Here is a 20,361-nt window from a genome sequence, read left to right on the forward strand (position 1 = left end):
GTCACTCCCAATACTCTACTAAAATAGTCTGAAAGGGAGTTACTTCTTACCTGAATTCCCCTTTTGCACAGAAAATTATGCTTTTTCATTATAATTTCCAACGTATCTCTTCCTTTCTGTGTGCTTAGTTCCTCAGTCACCCCTTCCTCCCCAGCACCTTCTTTTCATTTCATTTCTTTTACCAATGGGGAAAACACACACTGACCAAAAAAACCCCAGAACTAGGGGGGAAGGTCCCTCTCCCCATAAGGCAAGAAGAGTTTTGACTTATTTTACCCATTCCCCTGCTCACAGCTGCAAACGAACCACAGACATCTTGCATTTCTCCTCCTGGGGCACAGCATCATAGCCCCCTCCTTCTTCACTTCTCCCACTCATCTGGAACCCACACCATAAATGCTAGCCAGTCAAATGCATTCCCAGGTTGGCAAGGACTTACAAATTGACAGCTTTATGTGACGTTAGTCCTGCCTCTCTCAGCTAAAGCCAGCTGCATCCACCAAGGGAGGAGATGCAGCCCCTGGCAGGAGGAAGAAACGCACTGGGTCAGATGCCTGCACGGATGATAAGCTTTTCCAAGCTAGAGGGCAAATCGGTGGCACATGGGATTCAGGACTGTGTAGCTGGGGGGATGGAAACTTTAGCTGGCCAATATTGTGTCATGGCCTATCTTGTTTGCAATTAAAGGCAGGTATGCAGTGGGAGAGGTGAATTGTTGGCAATTTGTCAAGCCCTTGAAGATGTTCCAGAGCAGACATGCAAAAAAAGGCCTAAGACGGACTGCCTTGCTGCCAGGCTGGCACACAGCAGCCCATAATATCCACTGAGGGAAATAAAGCACCAGCCCAGCTGTTGTTTGCACATGCATCCTACAAGCAACTCATGCAAATCCTCCGCTGCTGCTCTGTGTTTCCTACCTCACTGGTAATTACCACATCCCAAGAACCACAACATGTCATCAGAACAGTGCACAGACCCAAGTATCCTGCAAAGCCAGGACTTCCCACCTTAACTTACTTCTTTACACTGTACATATTGTTTTTGCCTTTTTTCACATTTCACTTACTTAGATGCTTAGTTCAGACCCTAATTATGATTTGCATATGATGAAAGCACCTCTGCTTCTAGGTACAGAACTACTCCCCAGGCCGTATTGTAATTGTCTAGGAAACATTGCCTGCCTGCCATGACTTCTAGGTGTAGCTTAGCTAATTGAGCTCCTTGTAGCTGGGTTAGATGCATCAGCTCATCTCTAATGTGCAGTAACCGCAAATCAAGTAGTGAGGCTGTACTTGGAGATAATTAGAATATAAAGCACCAAAGAGTTTTCTCCGTGGCACCTCCCACAACGAGGGAAAAAAAAGACTGTTTTGTTCATCCCTGACTGCAGTGGGGAGCTACTGCTTTCTTCACAGCAGGCTCCCGGGGGATCCATTCCCCCCCTTCTGTGCCACAGCATGCAAAGCAAATCTAAATTAGACATGCTACGTGGCATGCAGCCATGTCTCCTAACTACAGCAGGATCAAAGATAGCTATAATCCCAACGAGGTGGGTTAGAGTCAGCTAATGAATGCTCTGGGGAAGAAATCTGGCCAGATTTGGATGGCTTGATAGAGAGCAAGCAGAGCTCCCAAGGCTGGAGAGACGGAATGGGACTGATCCAAGGCTTCTCAGGGGAAAAATCATCGAAGCTCAGGTGGGGTAAGGAGTGAAAACCAGATGAGAGAAGAAGGAAGGCACTGGAGGATGGTGTTCTACCTCCTATCTCACCTCCCTCCACAGTTCTTGGCCCTGTAATCTCCATGTAATTTAGCACCATCTTCTGGAAGAACCACTCCTGCTTTTCAGATGGCTCATTGCCTCCAAGTGTTTAAAGCCTCTGTAGGCTCCTGGATTTTATGCCTGGCAGATCTGGAAGGGTATGGGATGGCATTGGCACAGCTCCAGTAGTGTGTGCAAAGACTTCCCATTCACTGCTGGCACCCAGCTGCAACAGCCCCAGCCCTGACATCCACAGGGCATACTTGTCAAAAAAAAGAGATCCTATTGCTTTGGATAGAGATAGAAGAGTTACAATAAGTGCCTAGCAAAAGCAGGATGAAAAAGCGCATACTCTTAGCCCACTCATTTATCCTGTGCTTTTTAAGTTAAGTTGCCCAGTGTTGAGTTAGGCACCTGGGAGGAACTGGGAAGGGGATCCTCTTGGTCTTGCAAGGAAATACAATGATGTCCCCAGCCTGTAGGACCCTGGCAAGGCTGTTGGTGCTCTAGTAGGGTAGCTGAGGTCCTTCTGGGATAGCCTCTCATGGGGCTGCAGTGCTTTTGGAGGGGGGCTTGGGAAAAGAGGAGAAAGGTGAGATGTTTTCTGTTACTGGCAGAGTTGCAAATGTACCTGTGCAGGAGCACCTGGTCTGCTGTAGGCTGTCATTCACAGGATGGGGAATAAGTGACAGCCCGGTTTAGGTGATGGGGCCATGGGGAGGAAAGGGAGATGCATGTGCAGTGTCAAGCCTGTCCTGTCCCTGTTGTGTGACAGGAGAGAAGTTGCTCACATTAGTGTGGTCTGGTTCGCTTAGCAACGCTGGGGCAGCAGCTATCTTTATACAAGACCTATTGCAAGGGGAAGCTGACTTTAACCAAGATCCATGAGTGCTGGGCTAGGCACGATGGTTACAGAGGCATTCAACTGCACTGTGTGCTCTTATTAAGTATCTGCTATGTAATTTAGATGCAGGTTCTTAAAGTTACTACTTCTTTCAGGTGAATGACAGCCACTTAACGAGTTTGTTTGAAAATGTGTCTACTGCCCACACAGAGAACTCAGTGATGGTTAACAACATTAGGAGGCTTTTCTAGGACAAGCCAGTCAGTGCCTGGGTCTCCTGTCCCTCCCTTGCTCACTCATGCCCTTACAAGGGAGCAGGCAAGACTCCTCTGCCTTCAAGATGTTATTGCAGGATGATGTCAGGGTCTAGTTGGTAATGCCAAGGTGTCCTTGGCTCACAGATTCTCCAAAATCCCCCTGTCCTGATGAGAGCCCACTCTGCACTGGCAGAAATGTGCTGTTCTCCTCACTGATGCAATGGTACCTGCAGCTCGATTACTATTTCCCTTCGCCAAGACAAACATCTAATACTTCAAACTCCCTGCTGTTGTGTGAGCTGAGAGCATGCCCAAGAATCACAGATGTGTGAGGCTTTGGGCAGCCGTCTGTACCAGTGGCTTTGTACCTGCTGGGTGAGCACAGAGTCATTATGGGCACTTGTAGCTATGGGCAAAATCTGGCCATGTTCTTTGCCTGGAGGTTTTGGGGGTCCTGCTTAGTGGAAGGGGAGGCTGAGATTCATAAGCACATGTGTAAGGACTGGTCAGCACAGGAGGAGGTGGTGTTGTAAGGCCCCCTCCTAGGAAGAAGCTTTGCTAGTCTAAAGACAGTATGTCATTGCAGGTTAGTAGTGAGTTAAATTTCTTGGCAGTTTTAAAGGCTCCTCTTAGTCCCATTTTTTTCAGGAAGCAAATTATTGGGAAGTGTTTATTTAGACTGAGATTTAGGTCTCACCCGCAGAAGGGTGTTTCTGCCAGTCACCTCCTGTTCTTTGCTGTTGCTTCATCTCCAGCAGTGATTGCTCATGGTATGTTTTGCCGTGTCCCAGCAGTTGCATGCGGCTCTGTACCAAAGGTACGGATAATACAGTCAGTGATGAGAAATCATAGAAAGAAATACCCGATATGAACATCAACTTGTTCTGAGGTGAAGAAATCATGAATATTCAGGGCTTCTGTGCAGGAAGTTTGACTAAACTATTTCTGCTTTAAAGCTTGTTTTGGGATGCATAAACCAGAAACAATTTCTTGGAACAGCTCTTACCCGAAGCTGGGCACTGTTTCTTGGCTGCTCTTGTAGAGGTGGGTAAAATTTTGCTCCCCTGGCAAGATTAGTGTTTTAATCTCACTTTACGCAATCGAAAAAGAAAGACAGCAAGTGCTATTCCCTACCAGAGCTTTATTGTGAATGGGTGTAAAGGTGTGGATGGGAAGGGCTGCTCATACACGAGCTCCCTATTCCTTCTCCTTTCCAGTTGGATTCAGTCCTCTCCTGAAAAGGGTGATAAAGGTCTTAAGGGTCCTTATCTTGAGGGCACTGGGCCAATACCTCCCTCCAGTCCTCATTTTGATCATTCAGGCTAAGCAAGGATGAAAGGCTATGCCAAGCCATAGTCCAACAGACCACCATTCACCTTGGAGAAAAGCAACACAGACAGAAGCCCGAACTAAGCTGCTGCTTCTTCCTAGGACTGTTACGTTCCTTCCAGGAGCAGATGACAAACTCTCCAGATCACTTTCTGCAAATTTCCAGAGACCTCCCTTTGTCTCCCGTTACAGAGACCCATCAGGCTCTCACACCTGCCCAACATATCAACAAGTGGGCACACCAGTCCTGCTTCTCCTTGTCTCTTCTCCTTTTCCCAGTGTCTCCGCTGCCTGCCTTAGACCTCCCAGAGTTGCTCAACAAACTACAGCTCCCCAAGTGTCTTGCTGCCTGAACAGATCTGCAAATGACTGGCTAAATAGCCACTGCAGGCATAGCTGAAAGGAAGGCACCAAAATCTCCTTATCTGATGAAGCCGCCTGCTAAGCCAACAGTTTCATGACTACTGGCCAGCACATTTCTTGTCAGCACAGTAAGCAAGTCAAGCTAGTGAACTCCCAGACGCCAATGTCTTCACAGCAACCCAGCCAGCTGGGTGCTGATCCCATAACCCCATGAAGGATTTTCTTTGGATCAAACCCAACAAGCCAGATCCAGTGAACCAGACAGACTTGGCCCTTGGTAGTGCAATCTCATGGTTGCAGGGAAGAGCAGAATAAGGCTCAGGGAAAGGGAACAAAGTTTGGAAGAGATCTGGAGCATCTTCTGTAGGAGGACTGACTGGCTGAGCTAGTACCCAGCCTGCGAAAGGATGGCTGAGGGACAGGAGAGAGGTCTGACATCAGGAGTGTCTGGAGAGGGTGAACAGAGAACGACTCTCTGCTATTCTCTTTCCAGTTCAGAATCTAGGCAAGGACAAATTAAACCATCATGTGAGAAGTCAGCTAACTAGAGCTGTGTACTGCAGGAGGCTGGAGGAACATTTTGGGGGAAAGTATCATTGGGTGCTTACCCCGGTCTTATACTGTCCCCAGGCATCTGCTGTCAGGCATTGTCAGAAGGCAATAAGCAGAAGGGCAAGTAACCAGCAGCTGTGAGGCAGCCAGCAGTTGTGAAGCAGGGATATATGGAAGGCAAAGAAACAGGCTGAAAAAAAGAATTTGTGGGAAAATCACAGGTGCATCACATTTCTAGTGAAGTTTCATCTGAGAAGACCATAAGCTGCTTTCTGAATTGCTCTGGACAAAAGCAGGGCAATCCAGCAGATGCCTGTCTGTGTGGCAATGATGAGAACAGAGCTGTGATAATGTGGTACTGATCTTGTGAGCACAAGCATAGGTAAATAACATTACTGACAACTCCCTATGAGGGCAACAAGACTAATTCTGTATGTATGGGTCTGAGCTGCAGTTCGTCTATTTATACAGACCTTTTCCTGCTTGGCTCGTACAACATGGAGAGACAATACTAGCAATGCTGAGCCCTTCCTTCTCTCTGTCTCAGAGGAACAAGACATGATAAAGAAGAGCTCTGTCATGCTCGACTTGCACAGCTTACAGATGCCCTTTTCCAATACCTGGAAATTTCCATCCATTTTTAAAAATAAAAAAATAAAATAAAATAAAATAAAATAAAATGTCTTTCCCAGATGCTTCTTTCTCCTCTTCCCTTCTCAGCTGTGCAAGGTCACAAGCCGTGACCATGGCTCGCCCCAATTCTCTTGTCCAGAAGCATTAGGCCTGAGTGCCATATGAGCACAGCTTGCTAGACTGCTCCAGGATGCATTTTTATTGTAAGCAGGTCGCAAGGCTGTCCCAGAAAGTCTAAACCATACCGTATTCACACCAGGTGGTCAGTGCCAGCACCTACATGATGGCAATGTTAACACTGGATGCTTCAGCAGGTCCCACTAACAAGGTCTTGCTGGTGACAACACTGGTGCAGGAATAGAGGTTGAGCAAGGCCATAGGATCCACTGTCCTCCTACTCATGCCCCAGGTGTTGGGGGAAGAAACGCTTCCCACTGAACTGGGATCTTTCCCAGCTGGACTAACCTGTCCCTCCAGGACAGGGCTATGCATGAACTAAAGCAAATGTAAGTTTAAGACCATGTGACAGCAATGTCTTCATCCTCTGCACTAATTTTTGGGGTACCCTATCTAAACATTCTGCTTTCCAGAGACAGGATCCTCAGGGGTTTTTAAACTCTGGGCTCTCTAAAGGCTTTCACAAACTACCAAATAAAAATCCCACTCCAAGAATCTCATCATCATCTCCAAATATCTCCAAATGTCCAAGCTGGATAGCACTTATTCAGCTTTTCTTTATTCCCACAGAGAAGAGATGCCAGAGATAACCCAGCGAAGGCTGGGTTAGCATAAAGGCAGAGAACAGCATTTGGGGGAAGAAAACGCCACCTCTTCTACATGACACCACTAAGCAGAGCAATGCAGATGATATCAAGGCAAGTACACTGATGCTAGGGCAAAGTCAAGAGCCGTCCTCATTTTCAGAAACCCCACAGGGTCAAGCGATGGAGCGACTGGCAGTCCAATAGAAAACAAGACCCAAAAACCTGTGGCAAGAAAACATACAAAGAGAGAGACTCTCTGGATGAAAGGAATGGAGGGAGAAGCAAAGTAGAATAGAATAGAATAGAATAGAATAGAATAGAATAGAATAGAATACAGTACAATACAGTACAATACAGTACAATATATTCTATGTAATATAAAATATTGCTCTTCCACTTAAACAAAAACACTTCACATGTGGTAACAGGTGTGTTACCACGTGTGCACCAAGGCCACACGTCCACTTGTCCCTGTTTCCCTGGCAGGACTAGACAGTCACAGAGACACACAACAGGGAAGGGGGCGTGCAAAGCACTGATGCAGCCAGCAGTCAGCAGGTCAGCAGCCAGCCCCACTGCTGTGATTTTACAAGTACTGCAGCCCACCCACAGCACCTGTGCACTCAGTTCCCATCTTCTATTGTCCCTCAGCCTCCCAGAGGGTTCTAGAAGTAGCCTGGGTAAGTTCTGGATGGCAAATTCAGATTTTGACCTCTCATAAATAGGGCTGCTGGGATGCTTCAGCTCTTCAGGCTGCAAGCAAAACCCAGCAGATAGATAGGTATCACAGTGTGTGACAGGGACCTTTGCTCCTGTTTCCAGGTGCGTTAAGGAGAGTTGTAGAACTTATGAAGTCTGTTGCTGAGGGAAGTGAAAACACTGACAGAGCAATTCCTGGGATAACTGTTGCAAAAACTCTCCTCTCACATGATCAAAAGTATGACTTCTACTTGCTTCTCCTTTATCCATCTCTTACATTTTTACTGAAAAAGAAGCAACTGTAAACCTTTCCCATCCCCTGTCCCTCCCCCATGACTGAAGAGACCTAGTTTCTTCTCCACCTCCAGCCTGTGTCTGTATTATTGGACATGGTTTCCAGTGAAATGAATTCCTCAAGTTCCTGGTGACCTTCCCGCAGCTGGCCAGGGCTCACTGCGAGAGGAGGAAGCCCAGGCACACAGCCCTGCTGCACAGTGCTGTGGCAGGGGAGAGCCAGCTCAGCAGGAGAGAGCAGCCAGCACCAAAATACCACCAGCAGCTGCTAAGTACAAAATGGCTATTAGAGGGTTGCAGCTGCTCCTCTCTAATTAAGAGAAGAGCCAACACCAGAAAGAAAAGCACAGTGAGAGGGGAGAAAAAAAGGCTGAAAGAGAGCCTGTCCTGCATGACCAGGGGCAAGGAAAGCAGCTGCTTTGGTGTGCTTGCTCTCCCTGTTGCAGCGCAGGTGTTGGGCTCTGCTGTGGATTTCACTCACTGTCCAGCCTGAGCTTACACACAACTCCCAAGCGAGGCCAGGTTCTTTCCAGCTCAAAAGAACCATGGTTCCCCATGGTCTGAACCAGGACTAGGTGCCTGTGCTATGCCAGAGAGCTGACCTGCCAGGAGAGGGGAGCGTGCGGGGTGCTGGCAATACCACACAAGTGCTCATGGGTCCCCTGGCTCTACTGCAAAGGCACCAGGTCTAAACACACCTTCTCTTCCTACCATTGTAGGAACAGGAGGGAAGTTCTACACTACCAGGCTATGAGACCCATATCTCTCTTTTCCTCTTGTCCTCATTTTCCTTAGGTGGAGGTGTTACAAACTGAGCTGGATGAGCCGTGCACCTGCCTCATCTCCTCCTCCAGGAGGACCAAGGACCTCAGCAGCATGAGCAGTGATTTGGAGCTCCCGCCCCACTCCCAGGGCACACTGAAGTTCTCCTTTCTCTACTGCAGGGAGCGATGTGAGCTGCTTTTGACTGGCCTGGAGGCCCAGGGGCTGCCTGGTGTGCTGAGTCTGCCATCCAGGTCCGACTGCTGGACCTCCAGGCAGGTCCTGTCCCACATCCCTGGGCTCCAGTGCATGGTCCAGGAGTGGCAAAGCCAGGTGGTGAAGAACTGCAGCAGGCCAGCCTTTAGGACTGCTTTGTCTGCTCCCTGCAAGATGCCGAGGTGGAGAAGAGCACCCTGAAGCTGGAGGTGAGAAGGGGTGCTAGCTCAGTAGACATAAAGAAGGGTGCCTTGACCAAAGAAGTGTGTAATGGCTTCTGGAGATATCTCCTTCTCTTACCCCTCTGAGGAACATAGAGGGGGTTAGTCACCAGGTCCTCTCAGAGTACAGCCAGCCAGGAGGTTGGCCCTTTGGCAACATGAAGTTGCCAACTGGCAGCAACCAAGTTTGCCAATTACCATCAGCAGCAGCCAGAAGGGTCAGAAAGCCTTGAACCCCTAAGACACTTTAGCTTTCAAAGGGGTGCCTTACTAATTTCTTGGGCATTTTATTTTTGGGCTCTGCAGTATTGATGTAGGGGGGGATTTGATTTCCCCGAAAGCTGTGTTTCCCCGTGCTCTGTGTTCTCCTGTCCTTTGCCACAGGCATTCTCTGTGGAAATGTGCTTGGATGCACAGTCCTGCAGCAGGATGTGGCATAGAAACTGAGGCCTGGGGTAAATGCATGGCAGTGCAGTGAGTGAACCGAGGGATATCATACCATGCAGGGAGAGCAGAGCTAGCTCTAATGGAGATAACATGGTGAGCAGAAGCAGTCTACAACTACTGTTAGCCTCTTTTCCTTAACTCTCTGTTACTCTTGCTTGGCTGCTTCTGACTTGCCTCATTTAGAGCTAGTTTGGGCCTAACTGCAGATGTACCTGTGAATGCCTGGGAATTTTAAATGCACACCATCCCTTGGCAACAGATAGCTGTAAGACATCCTCTAGACTGGGATGGATTTGAAATGTGTGCTGAGAGGACAGCAGTGAAGATATTACTAGTGAAATCCACAGCAGACAGGTCATTTTCCAACCAACTATTCCCTGTGAATGATCTGCAGACACTACAAGTCAGCAGTAAGAAAGGGCATGAAGCTGAAGACTTCGTACTTTGAACCCCTTGCCACATTATACCATGCTGCCCAGGAGCTCAGCTGGAAGGAGAGTGGATCACCCAGAAATCTGGAGTTGCACTGGCAGCAGGATAAAGAAAAACCAGTACTGCAGAGCTGGTACAAACTCACAGGTCTCAAGGTTTTAGCTAGAGGTGTAACCAACGAGGGATAGATGGCTTTCCTGGGGGCACATAATCCTTTAATGGTCTCTGGCAGGTTTTGCACCCTCCTAGGAGCAGCCAGCAATTGCTATTTCAAAAGACATCAGTGGACTAGATGGCTTGTAGGTCTGAACCTGAATGGTGATTCCCACGTGTTGCTACAGATCTCATGTTCCTTGACAAGCATCCAGTTGCCCATTACTTCAGAGCCCCTTTGATTTGGCCATTAAGTTTTCCTGTGGTAGGAAGCAGCAACGCCAGGAAGCTTAGACGAGATGCGGGAAATGGCTGCATGCTGGAGAGCCACATGCTGGAGAAACGCTGTGGAGGGGGGACACAAAGAGGGGACTGAAGCCATGCAGTGAGCACATGCAGTGACGGCCCCAAGCTGCCATGAAGCAAGTGTGGGCAGCTGGCAGAGGACATGCCCTTATGCAAGGGGATTCCAGCACCTGCCTGCTCCTCCAGCCAGCCCTGGCAGGGAGCCAGCCTTGCATGGAGAAAGGGCAGGACTCAGCAAGATCAGAGGAACCATGGCCTTCACACAGCCTGTTCAAGCTGGTCTAAGAAAGGGGACAGGACAAGGTAATGCTTGATGTTCCAGTAAGCAGATGTCCAAGAGCAGTAGGGCATTAGCAGAGGTGGAAGCATAGCAGAGGAGTTTTTTCAGGTGATACAGCTGAAAGAAAGCATCTGAATTTTACTCCTTGGCATGGGCCTTCTTTGCTATCATGACAGCCCAATCCTGACTCCCCCAAAAGCCCATGCGTGAGAATGGAAACACATGAAAACAGGCCCTAAAGGCAGGTAGCTCCCCTTGAATGAGGTTCAGCTGTGGTCCATGTGGATGCATTTGTGGCACAGCTTCATCCTGCATCTCACCCCCATGGACATGCTTTTTCCCTCTCTCCCACAGGTTCAACGGTTTGACAAATACTCCAGAAACACTGCGCTGGGGGAAGTCAGGGTCACCCTGAGTGAGCTAAAGGCCTCCCAAAGCTTGGTTTTATGTGAAGAGTTGCAGGAGACTGTGTGGGCACACAGGGCAAGGCCATGTGATAGAGCCATCACCACACAGTGGCCAGAGAGCTGCATGTCAATACAGCCATCCCTTCATTTTATTAATGAATAATCCTAGGGGACCATCTGTGTGATATTCATGGTAGCAGATCCCTTCTGCTCCCAGCACACTTCTCAGGTAGGATCTGCAGGAAGACAGGGCTTTACAGGGAGGGAGTTTAAAATTGCATCTTAAAGGTGAGATCTCCAGGGAAGGATGATGGCATATTGATGACCAAGCTTATGTTGCAGCACCTTCTCCCTTCTCCACCCACAGAGTCAAGAGTTCACTGTGCATTACAGTGGTGGCCATTTGGTTTGTTTAAAGAGACTGATGGCCCAAAATGAAGACGCAATGTGTTCCAATAAGGAACACATTAAAAATGTTAGAGGTGTACTTTAAGTGCTTGCTAATGACAGTAGTGTCTTTTATAATGGAGAACAAGTGGCATCTCAAGTCCAGCAACCTGAACAATTAACTGTTTGTAAGAAACATCTGTTCATTCCTTATACATGGGAAGTTGATGTAAAATGTGAGCAACATGAATTTGAATCCAGACCTAGCTCTCATAGTACCCTAACATGGCAAAGTCTATAGCCTGTGGGGCTTCCTGTGGCCCTCCAGAAAAAAAATACCATGGTGCCATAAGAATTAGTACTTTAGTACCATAAAATTAGCACAGATGCATGCGAATATAGTCTATACCGTACTACCTCATGCAGTTGTGTTTGATTGGACTCAAAACTCAGAAGACACCCTTACATCCAGGTTATCCAGACACAGGAGAACAGGGACTCTTCCATTCCTCCCTAGGAGAAAGGGAAACTGCCACGCCAAACAAATAAAGAACGGATGCTGGCAATTGTTAAAAAGTTAAAATTCAGTCTCAAGAAAAACACTGAAGAGCAGGATATGGCCAGCATGCTGTGGTGGCCCTGCAGTCTCTGTTGCTGAGGCCCCAAGAGCATGCTCATGACCTGCAGGAAGGTTGACGTGTGGCCTTGGTGGCTGCAGAGGTTGTTGCACTGGATGTCTGCTCAGCACATGCCCATATGTGTTTCACAGGACATTGTAGGAGAAGTGCTTGTGTCACTGAAGTGCATTCTGATCTCTCTGAGGATAGAGGTCGGGCTTCTCAAGGCAAAAACTACATCCCCTCTAAGTACTGCAGATAAGAGTAAAGGTTTTATATCTGCTATTGTTGCTGATCCAGTCTTTATTCTGCTGCCTGCTACCTTTATCTTACCCACCCAGAGGGATGGGAAGGTGTTGGAGAGAAAGGTCCCTTGCATGCCCATCGCAACCTAACAAGCGCTGCTGAATCAGACCACAAGTCTGTCTAGCCTAGTGACTGTGACAGAGGACATAGTATGGAAAGAAGACAGGCATAAGTGATACTCCCTCCTCTGTACTCACCCTGCCTCTTCCAAATCATGGCTTAGAGATTTCTTGAGCTGGGGTTGGCTTCTGTGTATTTAGAAATCCCCAATGGATTGTTCCTCCCTTGCACTCCTTCGGTCTCCCCTTAAGCCCACGCTAACATTTAGCATCCACAGTGCCCTGTGGCAGGGACTTCCACAGCAAACTACACTTCTGTGAAGAACCACCTTCCCTTGGTAGCATTGACCTTGCTGCCTCCATCTGCTGCTCACAAGAAAGCTGCCACGCTGCCATGAGCTGGTGCACAGCCCCCAGCTCATTTCAGCAAGGTGGCCTTCTGATGTTAGATCCCGTGAGTTTTGACATGGGAGCTGCTTTCGTTGGCTCATCACACTAATGAGATGCCCAACTACTTCTCTCAGGCAATGCCTTCCACTCCTCTTCCCTCTATCACAGGACTTGAATCCCATTTCTCTGCTCTGCAGAGACCTGAAGACCAAACTTCATCACAGTCCTGTTGCCCTCAGTATAGAGCCAATTCGTTTGTCCTCTTGAGGATACCCTGAGTTGGGGGCAGTGCAGAGATGCTACAGTGCTCCTCAGGAATGTAACCAGAGCACCACTATCATCCTTCACTCTCCACTGATGAGATGGCCCTCTGAGGTCATGGACACTTGAGATGCCCTGCATTGCGTTGCAGATAAGCTGTAGACAGCTCCCTACCCTGAGAAGGCTGAGGTAGAGCCACCTTTTTCTCCTGTAACCCAACGTTTGATGCACAACACAACAGCGCTTCAAATTTTGGGCCCTTGTCTTATGTGTGTTTCTCCCCTGCACCATCCAGCTAGTTGGAGGAATGGAGGGAGGGGAAGATCCGGCCATTTTCCTTCTGCAGTGCTGAGCATGGAAACAGCGAGAAGGTAGGCAGTCCTTTTGCTTGCCTCACTTTTTGTCCTGCTCTCCCTCTTATTTGTACATCTAAGGTTTCCCCTTGGGACTGGGAGAAGGACAGCAGACTTTGAATTCTTGAGCTGGTCTCTCCTGGGCTGAACTCTTCCCACAGCCTTAAATCCTCAAAAGATCTTCTCGTCTGTACCTCTAAAGCCACTGTTTTCCATTTCACTAATTAAATACAGGCAAAGCAATTGCAAAGGCTCCTCTCTGTTGTTTCTTTCTGAGCTTTGCTGCAGGTGTTGGATTTAGCATAAGCTGTAAATAGGGCTTATGGAGTAAATCCTTTCCTCCATCACCCTGTTTCTACTAACTTCAGAGCTTGTTCCACAACTACAGAAACTACTCTGAGGTAGTCCTTGTTAAATCATGCTCTACTATTATAGGATGGTGAGGTCCTACTAGGTCCTACTAGCTATGTACCTACCAAGATGCAATTGCCTTGGCCAAGTGGTCTGATTTCCAGCAGTACTGAAGCCAGCACAAGCTGCGTTACTAACGCTGAGAAATGTGGGTTCCAGCCTGAACAGTTGCAATATTCAGCTCTAATTTAACACAGCCCTTTTCCAGCCTGACTACCTTATGCAATATTATGCAATATTATGACTATATTTGAAATGCCCAGCTCTGGGACAGAGATAGATACCCCAATGTTTCATTTCTCCTTTCTCTTCCCTATCCCATACGTTTATATATAGATGTTTCCTGCAGATGCCACAGAAAAAAGCACCAGAAGTCCAGGCCATGGGCCCACACACTGCTCATCATTTTCAATGAGATTTTCCTCTTCCACATGCCTGAGCCTCCAGCATGGGACTGCACAGTCCTGGTCTCCATTTATGAAGTGGACTCAGACCTCAGGCATCTTATTGGACAGGCCACCCTGGGGAAGAGAAGAGTGAGCGAAGGAGCTGACCACTGCGACCTGATGATAAAGTCCATTCAGCAGCCTGTAGCTAAATGGCATCCTCTGCTCGTTTAGAGGGGAGGTCTTCTGCAGCAGTTGCACATGGTGAATCTGGCCAGGTTTTCTTTCACAAAGATAAGCCAAGGCAGCACTCACAGTGGGTATATCTAAAAAAAGATGGGTCAGAGCCTGAAATTCTTGCTCCCTAAGACATGAACAGAGATAACAATCCTTCCTAAGACATGAACAGACATAACAATCCTTCGGCTTTCTCCCACTCCTTGCTGCTGCTTGTGGTAGGGAAAGGATTTTTCATCTTTGCTGACCCCATATCATCTTTACGATAGCAGCAGGGTTTCAGCAGCACCTTGAGCTGGAGGTTTCTACCTTTGGAAGGAAATAGACCCTGCTCTGAAGTGCTCACTATGCATAGACAAGAGGAAAAAGGGATGGGAAGGAGGAGGAGTCAATGATCCTATTTATAAGATAGAAGGCCCTGGGGCTACTGGAGTGAAACTGTCTTGGTGTGAGCACCACTGTGATTGCACAGGACAGGTTGCTAATGGGAAAGTACCACACATCTCTACTCCAAGACACCAGCCAGAGGCTTTGATTAGCAGTACAACCATCCCAAAACTGAACACGGACACCTCTCCCCACATTGCGGGCACAAGGGTGATGTGTCATCTCTGACCTTTGTGCAGAGGCCGCTTGGGAAGAGACATTTCCCTCCAGAGAAGGATGCTGCTCCCTGCACCCAGGATGGTGGCTGCTGCACTGGAAGGGCAAGCACCCAGCAGCACTGCCAAGGTGACCAGGGCTGCAGGGCTCTGCCCTGGCTCCATGTCCAAACACAGGGAACACCAAAGTGAGACACATCAGCCGTCTGCCCACTTCACATTATCCTTCTGCCGCAGGAACCTCTGATGGAGGCTGGAGAGGGGCTGGAGCTGGAGCTGCCTCCCTGCTCTCCTTCTCTCCACTCCAGCTGGATCTAACAACTCAAGTGTTTCCTGCACTCTGAAGAAGGGAGTTTAATATACCTGCTGACATTTTTACTGCCATTAATTCTAATGAATCTGGATATTCTTGCTGTCCATATCCATTTAGTCTTTTTCTGAATCTTGATGTATTTTGGCCTTCAGGAATTCCTGGGGCATGTTCATTGCATGTCACAGCGGAAAATAAATTAAAGAAAAAAAGATTTTTCACAGCTTAAAATTTCCTTTCACCTGTCTCCCTGTCCTGGTCTGATAAGAGAGACCCATTTGTCATTTCCTATACTCCCAGCATGTCTTCTGACTGATTTCCCAGGCTTTCAAAGTGGCAAATTCCCTCACATAAGAGCCATCCTCTGCCTCAAGTGCAGGCAGGTGTGGGTTGGAACTCCAGTTTTCCTTTGTTTCACATTTTTTCTTAGTGGCACTGCTTAAAAATCCTGCCCCCCTGCCCCAGTCATAAGACATGTAAGGTCTCACCTTCTGAGAAATCTGTTAAATGCGTGGATGGGTTTTGTGTAGACTACGACGAAAAAAAAATGTAATTTAGGTCACAAAGGCTTATGTTGGTGTGGGAAGCAAGTGAAAGGAGGCCAGTAGAAAAGGGGAGGGAGGAGGAGGTGCTGGTGTTGAAATGGGTGCTCCTGCAGCCATCCCCACCTTTGCACGGCTCCTCTTGTGTTTGCTTGCCCTACAAAATGTCTTAGGTTGCAACACAGATCTGACTCCCTGGTCCTGTGAAGGCAAGAAGGATGAAGCTTGGAGAAGGAAGGCTGGAGGAAGGCTGCAATGCACTGCCAGCTGGCGGCGATGTTCAGGTTGGAATGAGGTGTCCCAGAGAGGCCAGTATTCAGCTATCCAAGGTGCAAAGCCCAGGCAGGGCCATGGGAGTGGATGACGACTCAGGGGTGCTTGCAGGACGTGGACAGGATGGTGGTTCCTGGGTGGTGGAAGCTCTCGAGGTAAACAGCACCACAGAGCTGCAAGGAGATAACAGAAGGGAGTCACTGTTTTTGTCATCCTCTGTCCTCCCCTCCCTGTAAAGGCCAAGAGTGGTTTGGTTGGCTTTGGGGTCTCCTTCCTTTCATCCATGACCATCTTCAGCCCTTCCAGGCTTTGATGTCCAAAGTTGTCCAGACACAGCAGCAGCATCCCTTTCCTGACACAGGACACCTGTCACCCTGACTGCTACCACAGCTGGGGCAGAGGCTTTCTCTGGCGTCTTTGGGGACACGCTCCTCACTCATGTCTTCTACAGCGGACAATTTTCCTCTCCCAAACACTGTATATTGAATTTCACTTGAAGTCAATCAGGCCCTTCGCTGTGCTCCCTTTGCATGAGAGTGCGTGGGCAACAGGTCTGACTCCAGATGGAGCCAAGCAATGCTGAGTTGAGGAAGAAAAAGGTGGCTTATAAATAAATACACAGTATTTATGTATAAATAAATATACTATAATATATATTAATAAGTACAAAATATTTAAATAAATAAAAATGTACAGGAGTACAGACAGGTGGGCAAATAGCTCTGCAAATCCTGCCAGAAAAATATCACTAGAGCAAAGTGCTATCAAACCACAGAGCCATACCCTTCATTTCCTTCTCATGTAGATTTCCCCATCTCAAGGCAAATGTGTGGAGAAGAAGCCAGCCTCTGGTTTACAGGTGAACATGCTACTCAGGAGACAGTTATTCCACCCTCAATATAATGAGTCAGTGTGTTTGTACAGTTAAACTATTAAGATAAATTTACTCCTCAAACTCTCAAAGCTTCTCTAATTAGCCTCCGGCAACGTTAGGTTTGGAGCTATTAACATGAATTGGAGATGGATTTCTGTGCTATTTCTTGTCCTGGTTGTTGGCCATGTTCAACTGGTTTGGGTGTGCCTCGGATAGCTCTGAAAGTTAACAACAGGCTCAAGTCCTTACACAGCTTCTCCTGCCTACCTGTAGTAACTACATGGTGTTCTTGGGATTGTAAAGCAGAATGCCCTACTGAAGTAGCAGAAGAAGTTTTGGTCACCCACTGGAGAGTCCCAGGAAACATGCAGTGACTGGGAACAGCCCGAAGGCTGTTCAGAACAGAAGGCAGTACAGAACAGAAATGTGAAGGCTCTTGCATTTGATCTGGGTGGCTTCAGCAAGAAGTCTTAGTTACCAGGGATTATTCCTTGTTTTTTCCAGGGTTTGTGCTTCCTGTTCCAAGCTCCTCTCCCGGCTTTGTAGTGCCAGGCTCTCCTGCAGGTACCAGCAGATTTGCATCAAATCAACACGCAGCTGCTTTGCTGGAGCCAGGCAGGTTTAGTACAGCACAGGGTCCAGCCCAAAGGGCCCCATTCAGCCTGGGACCAGCAGCAGCCACCAGCATCACTGGGGTTTCTCCCCACCAGCATCATGCACTGCAACAAAGACAAGCTTTCCCCTACACATGGCTGGGATGGAGGGGCTGAAGAAGGGGAATTTCTCTCCTTGAGTCCAGAGGAGTTTGCACTTGAGGACAGCCACATCAGGCATGTGGTTGCGGGCACAGAGCTGCAGCTTGCTCACGTTGCACGGTGGAGTGGGAGGGGGCAGATGGGGAATCGGGATGTGGTCCTCCTTGCTGTGCGTAGCTCCTGTAGTGCCTGTGGGACAACAGTGTCATGCGCTTTGCTTTTCTGTTATAAACAGGCCTGGAGGCCCCTTCTTTAATTAATGTTTGGATAGCCCTAGCAAAACACCATGTAAATGGACTTGAAGCAATATGTCCAGTTCAAGCACACCCGGCCACCAAAGTACTTGGGTCCCATTTGGTCTACACTCAGAGCTGGACATGTTAGACCTCCCCAGACTATGGCAGATCTCAGATTCAGCTCTGGAGACAAATGTAAGGGCCCAACCAGTTCAGCATTTAGTTTCAAGTTCCCTAAGCCACAGTTTCCAGTGCTATGCTGCCGTTCAGCTGATGGGAGGGACCCTGAAGGCAGTCAGGCTGTGCCACTGAACGCTTTGAGAGCTCTGGCATCCAAGTCTTGGTCCCAGCCAGGAGAGTCTGCAACCAAGGCTTGGCTGGTGGGAGCAAAAATTCAGATGATCATGAATTTTCCCACATTGAATACCACCTTCCTTCAGCTGCTGGCCAGGCAAAAATAATTTCAGAGGTGCTGGCAGCCAGCCCCAGGCACATGTGTGCAGGGCTGAGCGGCTTCTGATCATCAGCTTGTTAATCTGCCCACACATGCCATGTGTCTCCTCTCCAGGAACCCCCAGCTGCTTTGGTGCCTGGCAAACCTCCCACGTCCACCCTTCCCTCCCTCCTCCTCTCTAAGCACCTGCTTTCTGCAGCAAGAGAGGGAGCAGATACCTGCCTCTCCCCTTCCCTACCAGCCCAATCTTCATGCAGTGCAAGTGCTGCTCCCCAGACGTGTCTCCCCAGTTGAAAGCAAGAGGCAAAAGGGAGCTGCCCCAAGCATGCACCGTGCATCAAGCCTGGGCATCTCCCTGCCATTCCCATGCTCCCTGCACTGCTGGAATTTTGCCAGCCCTCTCGTGCTGTCCCACCAAGACCCCAAAGTGCTCCTTGCACCCCACATGGGCCCTTTGGGTGAGCAAAAGCCACCCAAAAGCTCACCCAAACACAAGACTTTCCTCCTCTGCCTGCAGCAGCCAGCCTGGCAGCAGCGATCCCTACCTGTGCTCCCCCAGCTGGCCCTCCGGGGCTCCCCTTGTCCTGGCCTGTGCAGCTGCATCCTTGGGGACAGTGGCAGCTGCTGGTGGGGGGAGTGAGGATCTTGCAAAGTGCCAGTTAGTGGCAGGCTGTCACGGGAAGGAGCCAAAAATGCTGAGATTCACCCTGCTTGCCTGCTTCTAGATGCCCAGCTACCCCTCCTGGCAGGGATGGGCATCTTCAGGAGCAGTTCAAACCTCCTGAGGCCCGAGCAGATCTGGATGATGCCTCTCCCTCACTGCTGAGTGGAAAAATCAAATCTAGGATGATGCTAATCCTAGTGATTAACCATCATCTTTGGTGCAGCTGTGTTTGCTGGTGAGGCAAAACAGCCCACCTGCCTGTCCCCCTCCTTCCTCCCCTCCCTGCATGCTAGTGGCTACTGCTAGTAAAACCAGTAGCCACAGATTCTCTGAAAAAACAAGCATGCGATTGTTCCTAATCTGGCACGGCCAAAGCAGTCCTGATAAGGACAATCCCTCGTCGGGAGTGTTCATTATGACCTTGCTGAAGCTGCTGTCCCTGCTGCTGGGAGGCCCAGCAGCACCAATTAAGCCCCACTCCTTCGGAAATCCTAAGGATCTTGCCCAAACCTTGCCTCCAGCACGCAGGACCTGATGCTGGGCAACACCTCCCACCCAAAGTGGAGTCCCAGAGCAAGATTAAACCATCACATCCATTACGAGGTCAAAAGCAGGGAGTCAGAAAGCGCCCCTGGCCGTGCCTGCCCACACCCACCCTCGTACCTCCGTATATCACTCACACCCTGCACTGGGATATGATCCCTCTGGGAGCTCCTCTGTGTGTTTTAGGATTTTTCTGTGCTCGCAAGGACAGAAGCAGTGTGCACTTGGGCCAGCTCCATGACTGCGTCCTCATCTGATGTAACGTGACTGCTGTATGATCCTCATCCAGCTGCATCAGGTGGTGGCTGTCCACGGCCCCTGTCCAGACCAGCAAAGCAGGGGGCTGTACCAACAGCTAGCAGCAAGAAATTGTGCTTCCTCCTCCCTGTATTTACCCCACATAAACAAAATGCAAATATGTGTTTAAAAAAATAAACTGCAGGGAGCCGGCAGGGGACCAGGTGGCATCTCTGTGTCACTGTGTCAGCTCTTGCAGGGCGCACGGCAGCATCACTAAGATGACAGCCATCTGAAGGAGGAGCAGTCAGTCCCCCACGAGAGCAGAACAGCAGCATCAGCCTGACCCATGAGTCTCCAAAGTCTGCTTGGCCCTAGAAAAGCATCCTCTTCCCACACACCACTTATCTCCTTTTCCAAGACTCTCATCACTGAATCTAAGTGGCTTCATGACTGATTTAACTTTTCCAACAAACTAGCTGGGAGGTGAATGTTGTCTCATGCAAGAGATAAGGGCATATTGACCGAAATCACACAGGAAGCCTGTTATAAAAGAAGTAAGAGAATTTAAACCTGCAGAGCCCTGATTTTGCTCGTTAGTTGTAGACAGGCTTTACTCCATGTGGGAGTGCAGCTGAACCCTGTACAAGCCATTTCTCACCTAGGAGACGGCTGGGAGACGGTCTTGTCTAACCACCCTGTGGCTGTGGCAGAAATGAGAAGATGAAGGTTGCTACCTGGTA

At 48.8% G+C, this 20,361-nt stretch overlaps 2 long non-coding RNA genes across 4 annotated transcripts in view; one reads left to right on the top strand and one right to left on the bottom strand.

The window, feature by feature from the left end:
• Positions 1 to 13,104, top strand: LOC142410256 (uncharacterized). Of its 3 annotated transcripts, XR_012775887.1 has the most exons (4): positions 1 to 1,028; positions 8,293 to 8,684; positions 10,669 to 10,950; positions 12,649 to 12,687. It is a non-coding gene; the product is annotated as an uncharacterized LOC142410256 (long non-coding RNA). The 3 variants fall into 3 exon arrangements; XR_012775888.1 differs by lacking the exons at positions 10,669 to 10,950; positions 12,649 to 12,687 and adding an exon at positions 13,037 to 13,104; XR_012775889.1 differs by lacking the exons at positions 10,669 to 10,950; positions 12,649 to 12,687 and adding an exon at positions 13,041 to 13,080.
• The window catches only part of LOC142410255 (uncharacterized), a 20,540-nt gene continuing 11,529 nt past the window's right edge, over positions 11,351 to 20,361 (bottom strand). Inside the window, exons 2-3 of the long non-coding RNA XR_012775886.1 lie at positions 15,529 to 16,028; positions 11,351 to 14,217 (exon numbers count right to left, since the gene is read on the bottom strand). This is a non-coding gene — a long non-coding RNA (uncharacterized LOC142410255). The remainder of the gene's footprint in view (positions 14,218 to 15,528; positions 16,029 to 20,361) is intronic.

This window comes from Mycteria americana, chromosome 5 (assembly GCF_035582795.1).
Source record: "Mycteria americana isolate JAX WOST 10 ecotype Jacksonville Zoo and Gardens chromosome 5, USCA_MyAme_1.0, whole genome shotgun sequence".
Taxonomy (NCBI): Eukaryota; Metazoa; Chordata; class Aves; order Ciconiiformes; family Ciconiidae; genus Mycteria; species Mycteria americana.